At 30.6% G+C, this 23,270-nt stretch overlaps 1 protein-coding gene and 1 long non-coding RNA gene across 6 annotated transcripts in view; both read right to left on the bottom strand.

The window, feature by feature from the left end:
- Mxd (MAX dimerization protein) overlaps window positions 1-23,270 on the bottom strand; it is a 329,867-nt gene that overhangs the window by 176,683 nt on the left and 129,914 nt on the right. The gene's annotated exons all lie outside the window — the stretch shown is intronic.
- Window positions 6,043-9,832, bottom strand: LOC147658472 (uncharacterized). The gene is made up of 3 exons (XR_015290630.1): window positions 9,578-9,832; window positions 6,713-7,013; window positions 6,043-6,481 (listed from the first exon to the last, which is right to left on the bottom strand). It is a non-coding gene; the product is annotated as an uncharacterized LOC147658472 (long non-coding RNA).

Raw genomic sequence — 23,270 nt, 5'->3', positions numbered from 1 at the left:
CGATTTCGCCCGCGTGAATTCGCAATGAAACTTGTCGAGGGTGAATTATGAGGTAATCGTAATTTGCATCGGGCCTAAACATCGTAGATCGTAAATTATTCCCTCGTTCTACGCTAATGCACCCGACCATGCATAAAACGCTCCGCCGACTTTGTCGCTTCGATTGACAACCTACTTTTGCAAATCTCCTTTTTTCCCTACTTTGTAAATTTCCATACTTTGTAAATTTTTTTCCTCCTTTCTTTTTCTTTTTTATTATAGCATTCAATGCATGATTTATCTGGCAATGAAAAATATTTCGATCAACGAGATTTCGAAATTTAGAAGAAAAAAGGATCGATACTTTCTCAATTGAAACATTTGTCTGTTATTTTTATATTTATAATTATATAACATATTTAATTAATATAATGAATTATACAAATATAATATCGAATATTATATATTATGATATGTATTACATGAATAAATTAAGATTTAATTAAATAAATTATTTATATAACTTATTATAATAATAAATATCAAACATAAAGGAAATGATGATTTCCTTTTATAATTATATAATATGTAAAAATATAATTTTAATAAAATAAAATAATATAAATAAATATTTTACAAATCTATTATAGCAAGTATAAAATATTTAAAATATGCGATGATGTAAATTACATGATCAAGATGAGTTTTTAATATTTTTTAAATATCCAATAAATCATTTTTATTTATTTCTATGTAATTAATAAGAAAAAAGCGAAAATAAATAAATTTTGAAATTGTTTTTTTTTTACAAAATTTTCTATATAAAATAATTATATATAATTTTTTATATTTATAGCTAAATAAAAATTTTGCATAGTTATAGAAACAAAGTGACTATACAACTAACAAAACTAACTCGTCAAAATAATATACTTAACACAATTTATTCGAAGAATACAATAAATTAATGTTTAATATTAAAGAATTAATTTCAATTTCAATTATAATTATAACAGATATTGTAAAAATTAGAATTACAATCCAATCATTTGATTTTTACATATGTAAATAAATTGTACATTTTACGTGTAATTTTAATCACAACATTATCAAATACAAAATCAATATTTAATTTTTATATCATTTCATTACGAAAATTATTAGAAAATTCTTTTATGAAATAAAAGGAAAAACTGTTCTCTTTAAACAATTCAGGGAATCAATCTATCCAAAGAATCAATGGATCAAATTGTTACGAACGCAATGCTTATCTCCGAGAAAGATCCAAACCATAAGTCAATTTTCTTGAGCCAGCAAATCTCTCTCGTGCGCTTGTCTTTCCTCAGTCAACAGCGAAAGATACTCTTGATCGATTTTCCCACTGTTGAACAGAGGCTAGATAGTCCATTGCCTTCTATTTCAGATAATATCAACAGAGGTATCGTGCGCTCGTTTTAGGATCCAGGAAGCACATGATCCGACGAACTTCCGCGTCAACGCCTCCGGAAAAGTGGAACTGAAGGGATGGAAGAGATCGAAGAGGTTGCGATGTTGTTAACGAAAATTAACTTGTTAAATGGGGAGAGACGAGGGAATAGGTTACGTGCTGTGTGTAGAACTCGAGATAAGAAGGAAAGGTAGAGTATAAGTTAGATCAACGATCGTTTTATTGGAGAAGTTGAAAAGAAGAGTTTCGTTTGTTATTCTTCGCTTTTATCACGTTCCATGCTTGTTTTTGTTTTTAAGTGAACAGAATGTTTAATTAGAAATTATTTTCTTTTAAATTATTCGTTTAATATTTGAATTTCCCGCGCTGTAATTTCTAACCTTTAAATCATACTCATCGCATCTCTTGAATCTTAATGTTTTTTTTTTTTTAAAGTCTTTTTTTCTCTTTTGTTCTTGTTTTATTTTTTAGTTGGTAGAATTTAATTGTATAATAAATTATTTTATCAACGAAGAATGAATTATATTTGAATATTTGAATATTCAAACTTTTAATCAATATTAAAATAATTATTTTCTTTTGCTTTCTTTTCTCTATTTAATCTCTAAAAATATTATTTCATTTCAATTAATAATTTTGATATTATTTTATTTAATAAAATTATTAAAGATTCCGTAAATTTAATATAATTCCAATTTTCTCGAAATTTTCATTTTTCCTCAGAATTTTTCCCCTTTTTATTTTAATTCCATTTCCCTACAAATTTGTCAATGCCATCTTCTTTAAAACTTTTCTGTTTACTTTTAAAATTTTTTCATTTCAACTGTACTTTTTCTTTCCATTTTCATCTTCATTCCTCAAAATTCTTTCCTTCTCGTTTCATTTTGCTTTATTCAGAAATTTCTCCTTTCATTTAAATCTCACTTTCTAACATTTTTCCATACATTTTCCTCCAAATTTTTAAGAGAAATAACGTTCGTTCTTCAAAACTCGTCTTCTTCAAAATTTCACTCGAACTAACTTTATAATCGAAATCATCCTTTATCGCGCAGCCCTATTCATCTATTCCTTCATTTCCTCACGAATTTTCTTGATCTTAATCCGATAAAACGTTTCTTAATGGAGAAAAATAAAAAAAGAATCAAGAAGAGAAAAGATTTTAACTTCGCATCCTTCAAAAATTTTTTCTCCAATTCAATTCGGTGCTCAAGATTTAAATGAAAGTTCTGAATAAAGCAAGATGAAACGAAAATAAAAAGAAAAAATACAGTAGTCTTTTCGTATCGAATTCCTTTCCCTTTCAATATCACTCGAACTAATAATACAACCTCGAAACAACGCCTCAACGTTTCGCCTCTCTTCGTCCATCTCATTTTCTTACGAAATTTCCGTATCCGTGTAAATATTCTTCCAAGAGAAAAAACCAGGAACCAAGAGAGAGAGAGAGAGAGAGAGAGAGGAAAAAATAGTCTGGATCATCCATCACGGTTCTCATCAGCCGCTGTTAACTGATCCACTTCAAAAGGTACACCAATACTGACGCCCGATTGTGCAACTATGCGCGCCGCTGAAGAGAAGCAAACGAGCGGTCATGACAAGATTGATGTGCATTTTGGGTGCACCGACGAATAATTGATTTTCGAGTCGACCAACGATCTCGATCATCCTGCCAGCCAGGAGATGGACGTGCCTCGCGATCTGCATCGTATATTATCGACGAGATCGCTGGGAGGGGGTGGTGGTGGTGGAAAAAACGACTTCATAATATTTGCTTTGCACACCAAATTTCTTTCCTTTTCAATTTTTTTTTTCCCCCCTAACTTTATTCCTTCTTTTACAATAATAATAATGATGATTATTATTATTCTTATTATTTTTCTATTAGAGTGAGATTGTTAGTGATTTTTACAAAATTGAGAATGGAAAAAGAGAAAATAAGAATTGAAAAGAAATTGGTTTAATTATTGGTTAATTGTTTTATTATCTTGTTACACGTTTAAATAAAATTTATATCTTATTAATCGTTGATTTTTTACGAAATGAATTTTATTAAATTTAAAAACGTTCGCAATTGATTTGAAATCTTTTAAAATGTTCAAGTTCAGTTTCGTTGGTAAGCATTAAAGTAAAAATATTTGAAAAACTAACTCAAACAAATGGAAAGGCTAAAAAATAAAACGCAGCTTGTAAAAAAAAAAAGGAAGAAAAAGAGCTAAAAAAACCACAGACCGAAAAAGTAAAAATATAAAACGTAGATTTAAAGGAAAAAAAGTAAACAAAATAAAAAATGGAAAAGAGAGGATAAATAAAAAGATTTCGGGGAAATAAAAATATAAAGTTTAAAGTTTTATTCGCAAAATCCGATCCGATGGTTAACTTTATTTTCCAAGCAAAATAGTTACGTAAGTAGGTACTGATTTTAAAGGAACAAGTGACTCGGATAAATAACGAGTCGTACCAGTGGAAAATAAAATTGACTGGCGAGCTTTGAACAAGTCGTTTGCCAAGAAATGACTTAATCAACAGTTTAACGAATCTTCAAATTTTCCAATAACAAACTTCAACATTTCATCCAACATTTAACTAAAATTTTTTTTTGCAATCTTTCTTTTATTTCAATTTGAATGAAACAAACTTTTAAGAAAATTATAATGTATGGATATAAAATATCCTAGATTATCGAATATAAAAAAAAGATTCTTCGATTCTTCAACGCTTTCGAACTTTTTAAATTTCTTTTCAATTCAAAAAATTCTTATCTCTCCTATCTTTCCATTTAACTCATTACTACTGAGATGGAATCTGAAATACTCTACTAATTCTTATTCTTTTTCTTATTTTCCGATTTTATTTTCTTTTTGTATAAATATTTTTTACAAGATAATCAACGTTTAATTAATTTGCTCATATTATTGGGCCAAAGTTAATAAATACGAGATGAAGTCTGTTACATAATGCAAAATTATTATTTACATATATTATTTATAATTAAATTAAAATTAATATATTAACACAATATTTTCTTACGTGTTTTTAATCACGTCTCTCTCACACAAACAAACTCTTCTAATTCTTCAAAGATATATTAACACCCCCTTGTACATATTTCGAAATCATATTTGCACAAAAGAAACTATATGTTATCGATTCAGCACAACCTAATTAAACCTAAGAATACAACAAAGCAAAATAATTCGATCTTGCAAGCGAAAGTTAAAAAAAAAAAAAAAAAAATATGAAAAAGATGAATATCGTCAATCATTCACGCTATCGCCCCCATCAAAGATTAACCACCTCGAGAATCGTAATAGAAAGTCGCAGAGATCTACAATTTCCTAGGGACGCAGGAGGCGCAGGTTCCAGCGACAGGAAGTCGAGGAATACTTGATAAACCGTGCCCGATAACCACGGTGTACGACTCGGCCGCGTTACGTGGATCTCTCGCATTCATATTTAAATTCAATTTCGTCTAGACGCGCCGGCTTCGAATAAAGGACGGTTAAGTGTCGCTGCCCGGGGAGAACTTTGACGAATGAATAACGCCCGCGTCGAAGAATTTGCCCTTTTATGAATTAGCCAGCTGGACCCGGGGAGAAATCTTGCGAACGAGATAGCTGCGAGTTGCTCGATCGTTAAAGCGTGATAAGTTTGAAGGAGGAGGAGGAGGATTGATAAAAGAAAAGGAAGATAAAGAATGTAGATATTTTTGAAAGATTCTGATTTCTGATGCGTAATGCGATGTTTAGGAGTGCATCCTCGAGTGTCGATATGTTTGAGGAATATGATTTATGTGTGTGTGTGTGTAAAATTTTAATGAGTGGAATTTTGCAACTGTGCTGTTTTTTGAATATTTGGTACAAAATTTTACATATAATATGTTTGGAATATGATTTAAATGATTTAAATGATGAAAATGTTGAGTTTGGAAGAAAAAAGAAAGATTTTTAGAGAGATATAAATATTGTTATAACTTGAAATTTAAATAAAAAAAAAGAAATTAAATTTTGAAAGAGCCTAAAAATATTATGTAATTATAATATGTAATTTTTTGTAATATTTAAAATGAAATTTTTCAAGTATATTGTCTTTTGGAATTTTAAAAATATTTCTAATTTTGAAACAATTTGTATTGAAATATATATACATGATGAATTTGAAAATACCATTTAAACGATTTCGAGTTTATTATTATTATTGGATTGAATTTTACACTTTTGAAAGAATTTAATATTATAACAAGATGAATAAAACTTGGAAAAGAAATTATGAATCGAGATTTATGCTCCTTATGATTTGAAATTATAGTTACATTATCAAAATCCTTAGGAAATGTTTAGCAAAGAAATTCTAGTATAAAATTCTAGTCTCTTTTAATGATATTTAATATAATTTCACATTTTCTTCTTTGAATAAAGATGATCATAACGAAAGAAAGAGTTTTAAAAAATGTTATAAAATGAAAAGTCTCTAATAATCTCCTAGTTTTAAAAGTCTCATAAATCTTAATATCCCTTGTGACGGCAAATTGTGTGTATTTTAATAAACGTCGATGTAAAGAAAAAAAATTATAAAAATTTCTCTTCAACCAATCTTATTATCAAAAAAAAGAGTAAAAATTTGTATTAAAGTATATATTTTTTTTTATAATTCATAAAATTTTTTCAATAAACATCATTATTACAAATAAAATATTATAAATATTTTGAAAAAAAAAAAACTTTCGTTCGTAATGTAGAAATATCGACTAATAATTTCAAATCAGATTTTTCATTATTAATTAATTACATAGACATCTGTTGAATAAATTTTCGTTAAGAACGAAATTTTAATTTAATTTCTTAGATTTTACGAAAAATACGATAGTAGATAGATCCAAACTTTTTACCGGTAGAAGAACGTTTTCTCTGCAATTTTCTTTTAATAATTATTTTTACCGTTAAGAAAAAAACCTGTGAAGATTTCATTTTGTTCCGGAACATTGAACGACACAAAAATTTCAGCCGGTTCTTCCTCCTGATTTTTAATTTTTCATTTATTTTTAATCTTTCAACTTGTCTAAAAATTATAAACAAAACGACAATCATATATTAATATATTAATAATATATATTATAATTATATCTACAAATAATGAAATATAAAAAATAACTTTTTAAAATATTAAAACTGTATAAATAATTATTCATAATACATTATATTGTACAACAATATTCCAAATTAATATCTTCATTTTAAAAAAGTTATTTTAGAAAATTATATTTTCAACGTTACAAATCTTAATACATACCCTTTTCTCAAATCATTTAAACGAATCTCGAATTCGATAAATATCTTCTTGAAAGATCGTTTTGAATTCAAATTTTTTGAAAAATTATTATTTTTCCATAACACACTGCGATACCAACAATTCCAGTCACCAATACATATTTTAGATTATAGAACTTCCCCAGGATCGTAATATCATGAATTATAAAGCTTCTATAACTCATAGATTAAAGAGAGGGAAACGTGACCGTGCCAATTGGATTGGGTCTTATCTCTCGAATGAAAAATGGAACTGGGACAGACGGACCAGAACCTGGAAATTTCTGGCCAAACAAGAATCGAACATATCACCAGCCATTTTCCTTTATGATTTAGCATTCGATATTTTATATCCTAATTCAACATTTTAAAAGTCGTTTCAAGAGATCGTATCTCAAAATATGTTTAATTTTAGATTTACATGGAAAATGGATGGATGAAATTATGATTAATTTCGATCCATTCATCTTGTAATAAATATAATTGTCTAAAAATATTTGATTTTTTTTTTTTTTTTTGAATATTGAAAAGATAAATATATATTAACTTCAATTCTTTTTTCCCCAGTTTTCAATAAAAATATTAAAATATCAGGATAACTTAAAATAGCAATAAATACCGATTTTATTAAAATACACCAATAACTATATATTTTTCAAATTAATAATAAAATTACCAAATAATCTTTTTATCGAACAATTTTTCGTTCTATCTAATTATTGCATTCTATTAAATATACAATTATAAGTATAGATTCTTACAGTTATTGTTACCATCGGGTTTAATGGTATTATTTCAACTATGCAACTCGATTTAAACGAACAATTTTATTACCAATTTAAATTTTTAAATCGAGGATCATTTCAAATACGTCAAAATGCGGACTCGTGGCAAAAGCAACGAAACGATCCTATTATTTTTCTTCCGTTCCCGTGGGAAAAGCAAACGGAAGTATCGGAGGTCATCGAGCAGGATGTCTCCGCAATGTCGGAAACGGAAGATCGTACCGGACAACATCTGTCTCCGACGTTGTTCCTACTTGCACCGTCATATGTTTGACGATAATCGATGCCTTTTATTCTCTCGATCCCGTCGACAGAAAGTTCGAGTTGGAGGTTTTTTTTTTTTTTTTGAAGGAAAGAATAAGACGAGATTCCTGATTTCATTTTAATATTTTTTCTTGAATTAGAAAGGAAGAATTGGAATAAATTTACATTTACATTTTTACATCTCCAACGTTTTCTCAAAGGAATAGTATATTGTAATAGACAAAAGTAAGTCGTTTTCATGAGATTTGTGACAATTATATTTAAATTGATTTTATTTGACACGATATAAACGAATAAAGTGTGAAATATGTTTTGAAAATGGTTTGTAATATGTAGAAATATACGAATTATAAATATTAGCCATTAAATAAAATATTATATAGAAATAGATCTCATATTAAAAGATTATAAAATAATTTATTGAACATTATTGAAAGTAGGATTGATTTTTAATGTTTTTAAACTTTTCTCATAACTCAATATTTTTAGAAAAATAATTTTCCTAATTTTAATCAAACGTAAAAGTTTACTCGCTCTTAATTCCGTGTATAATCAATTATTTAAAATCTAAATTTTTATCATTACATTTATCTTTATATTTATCCATATTTTTCTATTTCTAATTCTTTTCTATTTCTAAAATCTTGTTAAAAAAACCTTTTCCTGGAACAAGATTGCAATGGATTCAACGAGTGGAAGTTCAGAAACGACGCGTAGTTCAGACCCCCAACCTCGCCGATCCCAAGAACCATTAAAACTAATTTCTGTTTTTCCCTCAGGAAACTCCTAGTTTTACGACACGTTCGCCAATAAAAACAACAGAACGGAAACGAAAATTCTAAACTCTAAACAGGGAACCCTTAAAACCCTTCCAGCTAGGATTCTACGTTTCTGTTGAACACATGCTGATCGTAAAAAGAAAATTAGTTAAATAAACTTGACCAGCTAAAAACTTTAATAGTTAGAGATTTAATTGACACAGATTTACTTTTTCGGGATATCTTTCCACTTTTTTTTGAAAAAAAAAAAAAAAAAAAAAAAAACAATCATAAAATCTTCAAAGATGTTGCTAAAAATATTTTAAAATAAAAATCTTCTAAAGGATTTTTAGAAAATATCTATACACATGGAAAAAATATAATTGTTCATTCATATTATTTGTTTAATATTGTTTAATTTAATACATAATATATTAAATATTATAACATCAAAAAATCAAAACATGAATATATTCTTCATGTATAGTTTTCAATATAATAATATTCATTATTATATAATAATTTATTTAACAGCTAATATATTCTATTATCCTAATTAATGTAATTAGTTATTAAATAAAAAATAAAGAAAAACAGATTTATATTTGTTTATGTGGTCTTAACAAAAATATTAAATATTATTCAAATCAAATTAAAAGATCAATTAATATAAGAAAATTATTTATATATATCTTTCAAGATCAAAGATCCTTCTTTTATATAATTAATTGAGTTTTAAATTATCATTAATAACGATAGAAACATATTTTTTTCTCAATATTCATTTATACAGAAGATCACACGTAATTAAATTCAAAATTCTATTTCATCAAAAAGAAATATTATTAAATTATTGAATAATTAACTAAAATATACAATATATATATATATATATATATTACAATATATTGCAATATTCAGTTTAAAATGAAGATGAGAATTATTTTATTTAATATCCTCCAATGTGTGTGAAATAAATAATGAAACAAAAATAATAAAAATATATTTAAAACGTCAAAACATCGCTCATGTCAATCTAACCTCAATTTCCAAAAAGACAACTCGCCCTCCTTAATAACGAGACTCGTGGAATTCCAGCTTGAAATTCCAAAGGACACGGAGGCAGGCGTATATTTTATACGTGAACTACAGCTTCCAACATTCGCCCATTCTATCGATCGCGCAATTACACGAAACCATTATGGTATCGTGAATACGTAACTAGAATCGATTCGGAAAACGAGTGCGCCGCGCGGGACACGCGCCATTTTGAATAGCGCGCTTCCTCCAATGAAATTATGCGTTCACAAATGCAATTCATTCGCGACGTTCACCGTACGATTTCTCCAGGAAAATCTGAATTCACTTGTGACAACTTTACGATTATGTACCTTTCGAAAAGTATATCCTTTTCTCTTTGGGAAAAGAAAATTTAAATTTAAAGGATGAATTAGACGATTTTTCTTATCTGATTAATTTAAAACTCGAAATTTCTAGTATCTTTTGAAAATTTTGATTTTATTAATAGTTAATATTGATATTCCTGATGTTTCTAATATCCTCTTTAAAGGTTGAAAAATTCGATTCGTCGAAGTGAATCATAAATTATTTGTTGCATAAAAAAATTCAGATAAAAATTATATGGTATGTTTTACAAGAGGATAGAGAACGTATGAAAATCAATTTCATTTTTTTAAATAAAATCATAAAAAATTGCTGAGATTGAAACACATTATCGTATCGAATAATTCGATTAAATCAATTTTTATAATTCTTGTATGTTATTCACAAGATATTATAAAATGTAACAATTGATTTTGAATTTATATTTTTATTAAAACTAATTATTCAATCATTTATAAAATATTAAATAATTTTAAACTAATTTTTTCAAATCCTAACCCATTATTAACGATCAGTCCAATTCAAAATTCTTAAAAATGGCTAATTTCATTTCGATACATTCATCGGTTTCGAACAGGTTATTATTAATTAATTATCTTCTCGAAAAAGCTCAACGAAAAATCCAACGATTTTCGAAACGAAATCGACATTCCTCGCGGAAAAAGAGACCGCAATATTCTCGGCGAAACAAAGCGCGGAGAGGTAATCAGAAAATAAAAATCCCACGGAAAAATAAAGAAAAAGGAAGATAAGAAGGAAACGAGCGGAGAAAGTAGTCGCGAGGGGGAAAAATAGAAAAGTTTCGCGAGGTTTTTCTCGTTAGCGTTCGCGTAATTAACGCTTTTTGCGCGGGCACGGACCAATTGGGACCGATGCTCTCTGCCGGTTGTTTGCACGCTTTATTGGATTTCAGAACGCACCGTGGCGGAATGAAAAACCAGCCTGTGGCCGGAATTAATACGGTCAAGCGTTCTCATTGTTCCTTACGGATTCGCGGCCGCCATGAGCCCGCCATGGTGCACAAAAGCCCGCTCGTTTTCCAACCTTTCCATTGAGCCCCGTTTGTTTTTGGAAAATTAGAAGGTATAAAAAAAAAAAAAAAGTAGGGATGAGGCAACCGAAGTTCACGTTAAATTTGATTTTTAACTTTTGGAAAAATAGTTTTATTTCTATGCCTCGTTAAAGATTAATTTTGTAATTGTTATTTTGTACGAATTATCTAAGTAGAGAACATCGAATTTCAATTAATTAATTAGATAGTCAGTTAAGAAGAAGCAAATTTGCGAATGTAAATAAAATGAAAATTGTTTGAAAACGGTTTGAACAATTAATATAATGTTTCGTTAGAGAAATATACTATAAAAAATAAATTAATCTTTTTTCATATTGTTCCAGACTTTTTTACTTTTTCATAATGTAAAATTACTGTTTATAATACATATAGTACATATAATTTTAAGCTATCAACTAACGAACTTTTGAACATTTTCATGTTTAAAGAATTGAAGAAACGAAAATTCGATCGATTAGGATAATTGAATTATTTTATTTCATACATATCACATAATAATAATGTAATTTTTAATTCCTGCAACATTAATACATACATTATTCTATAATAAATGCTACACAATTTTACATTGTAAGGATTTCACAAAAAAATAACAGGTGAAGAAAAATCATAGAAATCCTGGTATCTTGCATTACTGAAATCTAATTCAGGATGGGCAGGTAAACTGAGAACAAGTTGGTGCATTGCGTGGAAATCGCGCGTAGGCCGCGATTATTGGACTCTGGGTAACGGTCGGACGTGCTCTAGCAAGTAACTGTATCGAAGCGAGGAGGAGAGGAGGCCGCTACGTGCCCGCCAAGAGGTTACGTGCGCTTAGCCGAGGACACGTACGCAGTACGTGCGGAACACGCGAGAAACTCGCAAGACACACGCCGCGGGAATTATACGCGTCCGGATGCCACTGTAAGAGCTTTTTCGCATTGTCCGGTTAAAAATGAATTGTAGATCGGTATGATGCCGCATGCTAATGTTCTCCATGCTCCTTGTTACGTGTATAATTGAATAGCGTGAAAAATGCACGGTGTTAAAAATGGTAAGATAAAATAAGATAAGATGGAATCATAACTGGTGATCGATCGATATTTATTTTCGAGCGAATTAGAATTGGATTGGTTTACTTTCGTGAACAATCATTAAGGAAAGCAAATTGATGGAAATTTTATGTTGTATAGGAAATGACACAGAATTATATATGTATTTTTTTTTAATAGCATTAGGCTAAAGGCAAAAATAACATTATGATATTAATTTCAGTCAAATTATTGATCTCTGTAATTGTTTCTACATATATTTATATGTTTAAACTTTCATGTATTATCGAATTGCATTTGCTGTCTCTGGTATAAAGAGAATAATATTTTATGTACGAATGATTAGAATTAAAATGACAGGATGAAAATAAATAAGTACAATAGTCACTATTTTCACTAATTTTTAGAAATAATGGTAGAAAAAATCGAAATTGATATTCATATATATATGGCATGTATTATATATATTTTTCTTTGGCTCCTTCAATTGCATATATATATATATTTCTATATATTTCTATGCTCAACAAGTTCGTATGCACTATCCATAGACAATCCACGCGTAATGGAAGATAAAATATTATTATTTTTGCACATGAAATAGTAAATTTCATAAAACCATTCAGAATTTAGTCACTAAATGTACCGTTAAATAATATTTCTTGCTTATCAATTTAAAACTTGAATAAGAATCAAATTATATTTTAAAGTTTTTAAAATTACTTAATAAATAATTTATATTTTATACGAAAAAGATATATTTACAATTAAATGCAATTTGTTATTATTATTTGTTTCATACTATTATATTATGAATATTACATTTATTATTTGATAATTATTCTAAATATTGATTTAAAAAAATCATACCTCGATTGTAGGATTCTTTATCAAGTTTCTGATAGTGAAATATTAAAAAAAATACACTCACCTGAAACAAAAAAAAAAAATTATACATAGTTATTATTAATAATAATTTGCTTTATATATATATATATATATATAATTCTTAATAATTATTTATCATTATCTAATAATAGCTTAGGATTTATTTTCGACTGATTAATTTCTTTTGCCCTTATTGTACATAAATATAAAATATTATTTAAAAAAACATTTCGAAGAAAACAATTACATAAAATTAATTTTTAAAAATAATATATAAAACACTTCTCTTTCTTCTTTTTTTCGAAAAATAAATCTAATCAATTTAAAATTGGTGATGCATTACGTATATCGTAGAATATCTATGTATTTCAATCAGTGACGCACCATGTATCATCCACGTGAAAGAATAATTATAATTAATTACAAGTAAAAACAAAAAGTGAGTCAATTCCAAATATTTTTCTGATTAAAAATCAGCGTAATATAATATACCATACCATCCATTATATTAGATGAAATAAAGAATTTTATTTTTCATTCATTCTTTTATCCCTTATTAAAAATCATAAGCAGTAAAAAGAAATTCCTACGTTTAATTTCATTTCTCTCACAGCTAATTACAATTTAAAAGAAAAAAATTCCAAAGAACATCTTTTCAATCAAATACCACTCTCGAATATCCTAGCATTAATACTCTGCCCTGAACGAAAACAGACATTACAACAATCGCCATAAAACATCTCCTAAACATCTTCCAAAACAAACTCCTCGTCCTTCATTATACTACATCCTCTCCAATATTCGCGCGCGAAAAATACCATGGTTTAACCGCGAGGCCAATACAATCATCACGAGCTTAACGAACAGGTTAAAAATCGCATAGTCACAAAGCCCTTAAAAAGACGGCCCGCGTGGAAAGTAGAAACGCGACTGCGATTTCCGTCGCTTGGCCGTTCTGTTTGGGAAGCGTATCTGGCCGCCTGCCAACCGTGGTATCGTGACTGTTTATTTTAATTTGCGAAGCGAACGTGGCACGTCGCGCCCATGCTCTCTTGCAATTGGCTTAAGCGGTTCTTCCGTGGTTCCGGAAAGGAGAAAGAAAGACGAAGGAAGAGGGAAGGGAGAGAGAAAGAGGATACCTTTGAAGCTTTGTTCTATACGGTTGGACTTCAACTGGACAAAATGATTTATTTGTTTGTTTGTTTAGGGGCGGGTGATTCGGCGTTCCAGGGGATGTTTGTTAAGGATTATGAGGCGGAATTTATGTGCGTTGAATTGGCCGAGATTTGGGTGGGGAAATTTTTCTTCGTTTCGAAATTTTGGGAAAGGATACTTTTTTTTTTCTTCTATTTAATAATAACATTTTTAATTATTAATTTATATATATAATTTGAATATATTAAAATGAGTAATATTTTAGAAACTTGCAAAATTGATCTATAACGTAGGAATATTTTATATTTCTATAAAATTCTATTCTAAAGTATTTTTATATTTCTCCATTTTCTTTTACAACTTTTTTTTTTATTAAATTCTATATTTCTGTAATATTAAATTTTTATTGTCATACAAAAGTATCATTAAATGATACGATATACAATATTTAATTAATATATAAATTAATTAAAAATATAAATACCATAAATTTCTTATAAATATAATAATATGCAAATACTTTTATAATTACTAAAAATAAAAAAAATCATTTGTTCCCTTATAAAACTATAATATCTATTATAAACATTCATATAAAAAATATTACAGAGATATTGTAGATGATATTACAGTAATAAACGATATATAACAACGGTTTTTAATCTATGCAAACTCTTATTACGTTCAGCACATGACTTGAAATTTCAAAATTTAAACAATGTCCTCGATGAACAGAGTTTTAAATATACATTTGATATTTCAAGTTTTACAGAGACATACGATAAACAAATGTAAAGTAAAATTTCCTATAAAATTTATAACAACAATAAATGCGTAAGAGATATCAAAAAATTATGTTAAAATTTCAAACACGCATCGAGTCTAAAAAATCATGCATAGTTTTATTGAACACAGTCTATCCAAAGTACCCCGCTTAAGTAGCGGGGTCAACGACCGGACGATGAAAGAAAGGATTAAATAAGAATTATCGAAAGAGAGGGACGACACGTCAGAAACGCGGTTCGAAACGAAAGGCGCGGCCGAGACGGCGAAATTTCGTAATTGTACGCCAACAGAGTTCGTGTTCGGGATTGCTTTCATGATCGCGAACGTGCCTTCGCGTCCAAACGTACGAGGACGTGCATTCTCAGCGCTAGGCAAACGGTGCAATAACCCTAATTACTCGTTCCTTTCGCACACCACATGCACACCACTTGCTTCTACGATGATGAATTCGTCAAGAAGTGAAGAGTTTCGTTACGTCAGCGTGCTTGTAATTCGACTGTTTGCCCATCTTATCCGATTAATATCAAAACTAGAGTGAAATCAAGTCGAGATCTTTTATTTTTTGCTAAAAACATGCGCGAATTTTAGCGAAATTAATATTAGTTTCTATTCTATATATAAAAATTTTATGATAAGAAAATGGAACATGAAACATGATAGAAAAAAATGATTGAAAAAAATATCATCTCATATCGTAAACATATTATAAAGATTTATTTAAAATGAGCATATATATAATTCATAATTTATAAATGAACAAATTAAGACTTTCTATTTTAAATCTGATTCAAAATCAAATTGTATCACTATAAATTACTGGACAATGAATTTATAAAATCAAAATAAAATAACAGTTTAAATATTAAATATTTGAATAATATACCTAATTTATTACTCAAATTCTAAAATGTTCTAATAATTAAAAATTATTATGAAAAGTAACGTAACATTCATCATTAAAAGTGATGAAAAAATTACGGATAAAAAAATAACTTTCCTCCTACATTTTGTACATAATTCAAGTAAATTTTACGATAATCGAGAAAACTCTTCTTTCGTGCTCATAAACTTGCCGACCTATCGGTAGTTTTCGGGATAAAAGCCAAGATGTTTCGGCTCGACTTATTCCCCATTGTTCCAAACATTTCTGCCTTAAATGAAAAGTGTATACTTTATGTACAGGGGTCGGCCACCCCTCGGTTCGATACCGTATTAAAACTTGATCGAAGCAAAACGGAGCCAATTCGTCGATTCTATAAGTCAATTTCTTGGAAACGGGAATGGACCTCGTTTTATCAGATTCTTTGAGGAAACGAGGCTCCGTTCTCCAGATGCCTCGATGTTTTAAACTTTTATCTTCTATGCACCGCGAACTTGAAAATTCTCGGATCGTATTCTTCTATTTAGAACAATGGTGTCCCCACGTGAATTCTCGTTTTAATTTTAATTTTTTGAATTCAGAGCAATAAATTTATCAATGTTCCAACGCATTTAAATTAGGTAGAATTGTATAAAACTGACATAAGAAGAGGAATATCAATACGTACAATACAAATATTCTATGAGAAATAGAAGAATCCCAGTTAACAATAGCATATCATCTCGGCGGATTACTTAACGTGATCTAAAAATATTCGAAACTGGAAGTTCGACAGAAAGTTATGCATTCAAATATATTCTTCAATGACTCTTCAATCTAACCAAATATTATCTTAACGTAATTTAAAAATTTACAAAATTCAAATAGAAAATATTATTCGAAGAAATTCGAATAACTTAACCTAACCTAAAAATTTATAAAAATTCCATATATACTTTCAAATATTCCATAAAAAAGATGAGATAACGATATCCAAGAAACTATTAACTAATCTAATTAAAGTTGAAAATTTAGACTCGTATATAGCATCATTTATTAAAAGCCTCGAACGTGGAAAAATATCAAAGGAATTCGAATTTCGCGCGCAAATAAATGGTCGAGACCCGCGCGATTTCGAAACGTGACAAACGGATATGTAGTGGTATCAAGGCCGTACGTCATCAGGCAAAAGATGGCAAAAATCGATGAACCCGGCCGACGTTCAGATTGCGAAAAGAAATATTCTCCGTTTCTTCCTTCCGCTCTTTTTCCGCCGGTTGAATGTCGTATACAGTGTCCCTACAGTGTCCCTTTCATCGCGATGACACGCGATCCCGAACGTTTCGTGGCTATAAAATTAATCTTGCGTGCAAAACGGAGATGGGAGCATGGAAAAGGAACAGAAACAGATGGAGAAAAGGAAGAGAGAGCAGGTAGCAAAGGGTGGAAGAGAGAAAGAGGATAAACTACGCCTCGAATCGAATCCTTCTTTTTGCACTCTTTTCGACCATCGTTTCTTTTTTACGTCTTTTACACACACACACACTATACGTATGCATTCAGATACACAATCGATGACAGGAGTCTTCGCAAAGTTAAGTAACAAGTTATGTTATATCGAAACAAGAAATGGATTGAATAGAATACTATACGATGATGGTGTGCAATAGATGATTTTTATATGTAAAAATAAATAAATAAATAATAATTATATGAAACGAGAGAGACAAAATTTTTTTTTTTTGGTTGTATTTGTTTTTAAGGAAATAAGAAGTGATCGAATACGGAAAAATTTCTAAAGTCTAAACTGATTTTTTTGTGAAAAAATAATTTTCGAAAAAATTAAATTTGAAAACTAATAGTCAAATACGCGAGTATTTGATTACTTTAAATTCGATATTCTAAAAAACAAAGTTTCAAATGGAAAAAATGTATTTTTTCTTTTCGATTTATTCAATTTCATTTTCTGTCTTTGTTGTATCACTAGGTATTCTGCAAGTGAATCAATTTTTTTTTTTTTTAACAAAATATTATTTTGAAAAGATAAAATCTAAAGAATAAAATTTCATTATTTTTTTTCTTAATTGGAATAGGCCAAACTTTTAAATAGATACATAAAATATTCATGTTTGATGCTTTCTCTCTCTCTCTTTCTCATCCTTTCGTAAATATATTTTTAAGCGAAACTATGAGAATAAATTTCAATTTTTCATGAAAAATATATTGACTCGCGTTATATTATACACCATTATACGCAAGAACTTTCATTAAAATTAAATTTTTCAAATAAGATTAATTTTTTGGATAAGAAGATTTTTGTGAATCGATTGTAGGACGAATACTTTTATTCGTCATACATTGGACATTATTCTGTTTTCTTCTCCTTTTTTCTATCTGAACCCGCGAATTTGATGCTTGGCGCCTGCTGTCCCAAAGATAGCGTAATTTATAGCCGATGTCTTCGCCTTTTTCCTTACCTGGCCACATCTGTTTCGAGCCAGACTGCGAAGCTATTTAAATCCCGTGAACGATGAAATATGAACGATTGATATGGATGGAGGAGAATTGTTGCACAATCGTTTTTATCGATCTTTCAACAGATATTCGTTGAGTATACGTAGGCAAAAGAGAATTATTGAACTTGACAACAAAAATAAAGATATAATTCGATTTAAGAATTAATTCATATTTCCATATAGATATGATATGATATTAATTAGATTATTTATTTTTTTCTTGATATGTTAAGAGAGGAATTTTTTATCAATAATTATTATTCTCCTTTATTCAAAATAGAGAGAATAAATATGAATGAAATTGATAGAGAAATAAAATATTAAAAATATTAAAAGTTATTAATTTTTCCATTATTATTTTCAACAATTTCTACATTACGAAATTACAGCTTCTCAAATATCAAAAGGATTCTCTTCATCGAATAAAACATTTAAAAAAAATTAATAATTATGATGCAACACAATATTTTACTACACGTACAAAATATTCGATTTTATATTCTTTCACAGATCTAGTACAATCTAAGAACGAAATACCACAATATTATTCTGAATGTTCAGCTATCTTTTGAATCAAACAAATCAAACTTGAGTTTCTTTGAAAAGTTATAAGCAGATAATGTATAAAGGAAAAATTTAAAAACATATCTTTTACAAATCTAACCAAGTTATTTTATTTGCAGATTAAACTGCAAATTTCGATCATTTTCAATGATTTGAACATGCAACGTCAACCGTAATTTTTACGAAACTTTGATACATATCAGCTATGCTATACTTATACCTACAAAAAAAAAACTTCCTCTTACGTATTTCCCAATCGTCTCGAAAGAAAAAAAAAAAAAAAAAAGAAAAGTTCAAAAATGATCTACACATACATCTACGCCCATATTATTGTCACTGTACATCGAACTCACAGCCAAGCCTACCAGCCTCCAATAAGCCAAGATACACGGCCTCTATCAACAATCCACTCGACAACATTCTAAACACCGAGAGACCCAAGCGTATCCCGCACAATTTCTTCCTTCCATCTAACCCACTTTCCCTGCACAAGGGGGAGGAGAGGAGAACCTCGTCACCCCCACACACCCCCACGAAATCTCGGGGCAAACACACACACACACACACACATCCAAGACCCAAGGGAGCGGGGTATCAATACCTCGAACGTAATCGTGGATCCCAAGGCAATGGAAGCTATCACGGAATTTGAAATGCAAACAGTCGGCATCGTGTAGACGAGCAGTCGACTCGAGGAGGCAACGATCTCTCTCGTATCCATTCGAGAGTCGAATACCCCACGAATACCAGAAACACGATTGCCTAAGGAAATCACCGATCGGGCGCAAAAAGCGCGGAGGGGGGGAGGAGGAGGAGGAGGAGGAGGAGGAGGAGGAGGAGGACAAGGGGGATCCTCCAGCGAGTCGCCATTGTTGTTTTCTAACCTCCGGTAAAATTCGTGACGTTGTAACCAGCCCGGCAACTCGGTAATCGTGACTGGTCGTGCACTTTCGCCCCTCTTTCCGGCTCTGAGCCGCGAAACCAAGCCAAGAAAATTATCCGTCCAACGAGAAACAGGCCCCCGTTCACGACTGGATAACCGGCGGAAATAAAATGCGCTTCAACGAGTCCTCTCCTCCATTCTATTCGAACAGGAACTTCCTCCTCGCTTCTTCGTCTCCTTTCTTTTTTTTTTTTTTTTTTTTTTGCTCGTTTCGGATTGTGCTCCCTTATAGAAAATAAGAGCACGACATGGAACAACAACAGTCCCCTTGGACTTGTTATTATTGTTTTACGTCCCTCCCTGCATCGGGCAGAAACGATGCGACCGATTTTTCGTTCGTGTCGTTCGGGGAAATGTCTTCGACCTGTTTTCCCGTTTGCTCGCGCGTTAACGTTTCTTATTCGGATATTGTGAGGACGGACTGAACGGAGAGTCTTTTTCCTTTTCAATTTCGCGCGATAAATGTTATTATATCGATATCATTAGAAAATTGTTAATTGAAAAAAATAACAACAACGGTTTCTTAAGAAGGCAATTATTTAAGATTGAAATACCATTTGAAAAAATTTAATTTTAATGAAGATTCCGTATATGTATAACAATTTATTTTTTGTCCAAAAATTTTTTTGAATATTTCTTACGACATAACGATAATAGAGCATCGATGCTCAATTGTTTTCTAATTTAAATCTCATACCATTGTAAGTTGCGTTTAAGAAATATTTAATAACCAAGTAATAAGAGTTGATTTCCCTCGAATTTTAGAATTTTCGAATCCGAAATTCTCTCAGATTTTTAGAGCTTGCTCTGACATCACATTATGATTAAAAGTGATAGAGAGGGAAAAGCTAGCCGGGAAGAAAGCATAAACTCAGTTGGCAGTTCCGTTCAACAAACTAACTGGAGAGATATAAGTTTAGTTGGCAGTCTTCAGTTAGCTTTTTCCCTCCCCCCACCAATCATACTGTAACTCTAAAAGTCTAGAGCTCCCTGCAGCAATTTTGCTCGAACTTAAATTAAGCGAAATTCCGAGTACTCCGATCTAAGATACATCTTGACATACTCTCTTCGAATTATTAGACAAAATTCGAATCGCTATAATTACAATTGACCCCATGCTGGATAATATTCTTCACGATTCTATCACGATTTCTATCCTCTCCATGCTGCACGATATATAGTTACAGAACTTGTAAAAAGAATATATTTTCTCCTTTCCATAACATAATTTATTAATTATCCACCTCACTATTTACACTATATCTAAGGGAAATTTTTGATTCGACTGTCGTGCCATCTGGCGGTGACGAATAGGAACTATCGTACATTTTTGTTACTTATAGTCCAAATCTATAATGAAATTATTTTTATATTTCGCGAAAAAGATATAATAATCCAACGAACAACACGAACGCAATAAATAAACGTGTTATAAAAATCTACTCACAACTCTATTATTAAAGAAGATTAAGTTTTAGATTAGAATCAAACTTCGTTTAACGACTGAAATGTTTACTTTCGAACGAGCGAGAAAAATTATAAAAATTGTAATAATTCTCGTGGAAACGGAATCGAATTCAGCTTGCACGATGTTGAACGTGACGTAGCCGTGTTCGTTAGCGACGAACGTGAATCGAACAGTACGCGAAACACATTGTCGATCACGATAAAATCAGTCGAGACGGCTATAGGAGGGGCGGCGATCCTCGAGGACGACGACACAGGGAAATAAAAGCGGACGAGACGAGAGGAGGAGGGAGGGAGAAGGTGAATAGGGAACGTTTGACGGGGAGGGGAGAGGAGGGGAGGTCTCGCAGTCGGTTGGGTCTCGACTTTAATTGGACTCAAAAAATCGACAGACCGACGACTACGTGAAGAGGTTCGCGGACTTCGAAGCAATTTGGGTGAAAAGATAAGGACGTTGCCGGAGGAAAGGGAAATAATAAGAGGCGGGCGTTGTCGAATTGAAAGACCAATTTGTAGCTGTGCAGGCCCGCTCCAAGACACTATTAGCGTCAGTTATGACGAGCGGAAAAGGTGCAGCTTCGGCTTGAGAAACTGGAAAACTTACCCCCCGGCCAAGGGGTGAGTGGTGCATCTCGTAATCAAACGGGAACAACTGGCTTCTTGTCGATCGACTTTGACACTCGATCGTGTACAGGTTTCTATTTAGTCTGTTTTTCGAGACGTTATTATTAAATTAAGATGAACCATTAGATGCTTTGCTTTACATTATTGTTATTATTGATAGTGTTTATTTGCATAACTAAAGTTGCATAACCAGAGGAAGAGATATTTATTATTTGTGTTCCTCGTTGACAAAACATTTTGTGAAATTTACTTAAAAATTGATTGCTATGATATTATATATTAATCTATAACAATTTAAAATTTGTTTTATCTTAATTATCATTTTTTTTTTTGTTTTTTATAATAAGCATAAAGAAATTAAGGTTATATAGATTTTGCATCTTGAGGAATTCATATGTGAAGAAGATAATTTAAGATTATTCACAATTTGAAATATTTTCATAATTATTATTACACTATTCAATTTTATGTTTATAACACAATTCCAAAAAGATTTAAGCTTTAATATTGGAAGATTTGTTCCTCTTCATATTTATCATTTATTCATTTTCACTAAAATAATAAAATTACAATAATCTGTATATGTTATAATCCATTAGAAGAGAAATGTTGAACAGATAGAAATTATGAAGATCATGATTCAAAAGAGATTTGTAAAAATATATAGTTGATTTTGAAACAAAAATATCACCAATCAATTTATTTATAATATCAAGCATGACGAAGTTTCCAGTTATCTCTCTACTACGCCGTTTCATCTCTTTTTAACCCAGCGAACAACATTCTTGTATCCCCAAAGATACATATTACAAACAGATCGAATAAAACTAAAATCTTAAAATACGCCATCATCAACAAAACTTCAAACCAAGATTCGAATTCTTAAAGCTCGCGAAGCCTATTCATCTGCCCATTTCCATGGTCCGCGAATTTTTCTCGCCCCCCCTGTTCCATTCCTCGACCCCAGATACGATTCATCACTCTGGATGGCCTCCACCCACGCTCTCCATCTTTCGCATCTCTCCTTTGGTGCATCAAGGATGCATGTATTCGTTGATCCCCGGCCAAGATACGTAGGCAATACTCGGTTGCCGTGGGGACGTGGAAAAATACTACCCCTTTCTGTTCCTCGTCTCCTCCGCCTTATCCAGCGCGATGCACTGTCTTCAGACGTCAACGCGATTTGTATCGCTTGGATATCGCCCGGGCGAAAAAATGAAATTTCTGCCCTTCTCTGGGATGGGATTTCCTACGGAACGGGGCTGGATCACTCTGGCTTTTCGAGGATTTCCTTCTTCCTCGAAATTATTTTTCCTTGCGTTTTCTTAGGATTCGCGTCCTTCTGGTCGTTGAGTTTATGGCATTCAAGTTTCGTTACGACAAGGAATTTGGTATTTGGATTACGTTATATATTACGTTATATAA

The sequence above is a fragment of the Apis florea genome, unplaced genomic scaffold, assembly GCF_048593485.1.
Source record: "Apis florea isolate Af1SG1 unplaced genomic scaffold, ASM4859348v1 contig_2272_pilon, whole genome shotgun sequence".
NCBI classification, from domain to species: Eukaryota; Metazoa; Arthropoda; class Insecta; order Hymenoptera; family Apidae; genus Apis; species Apis florea.
Note: the sequence above shows the minus strand (reverse complement) of the source record. Positions and strands in the feature narration are given on the sequence as shown.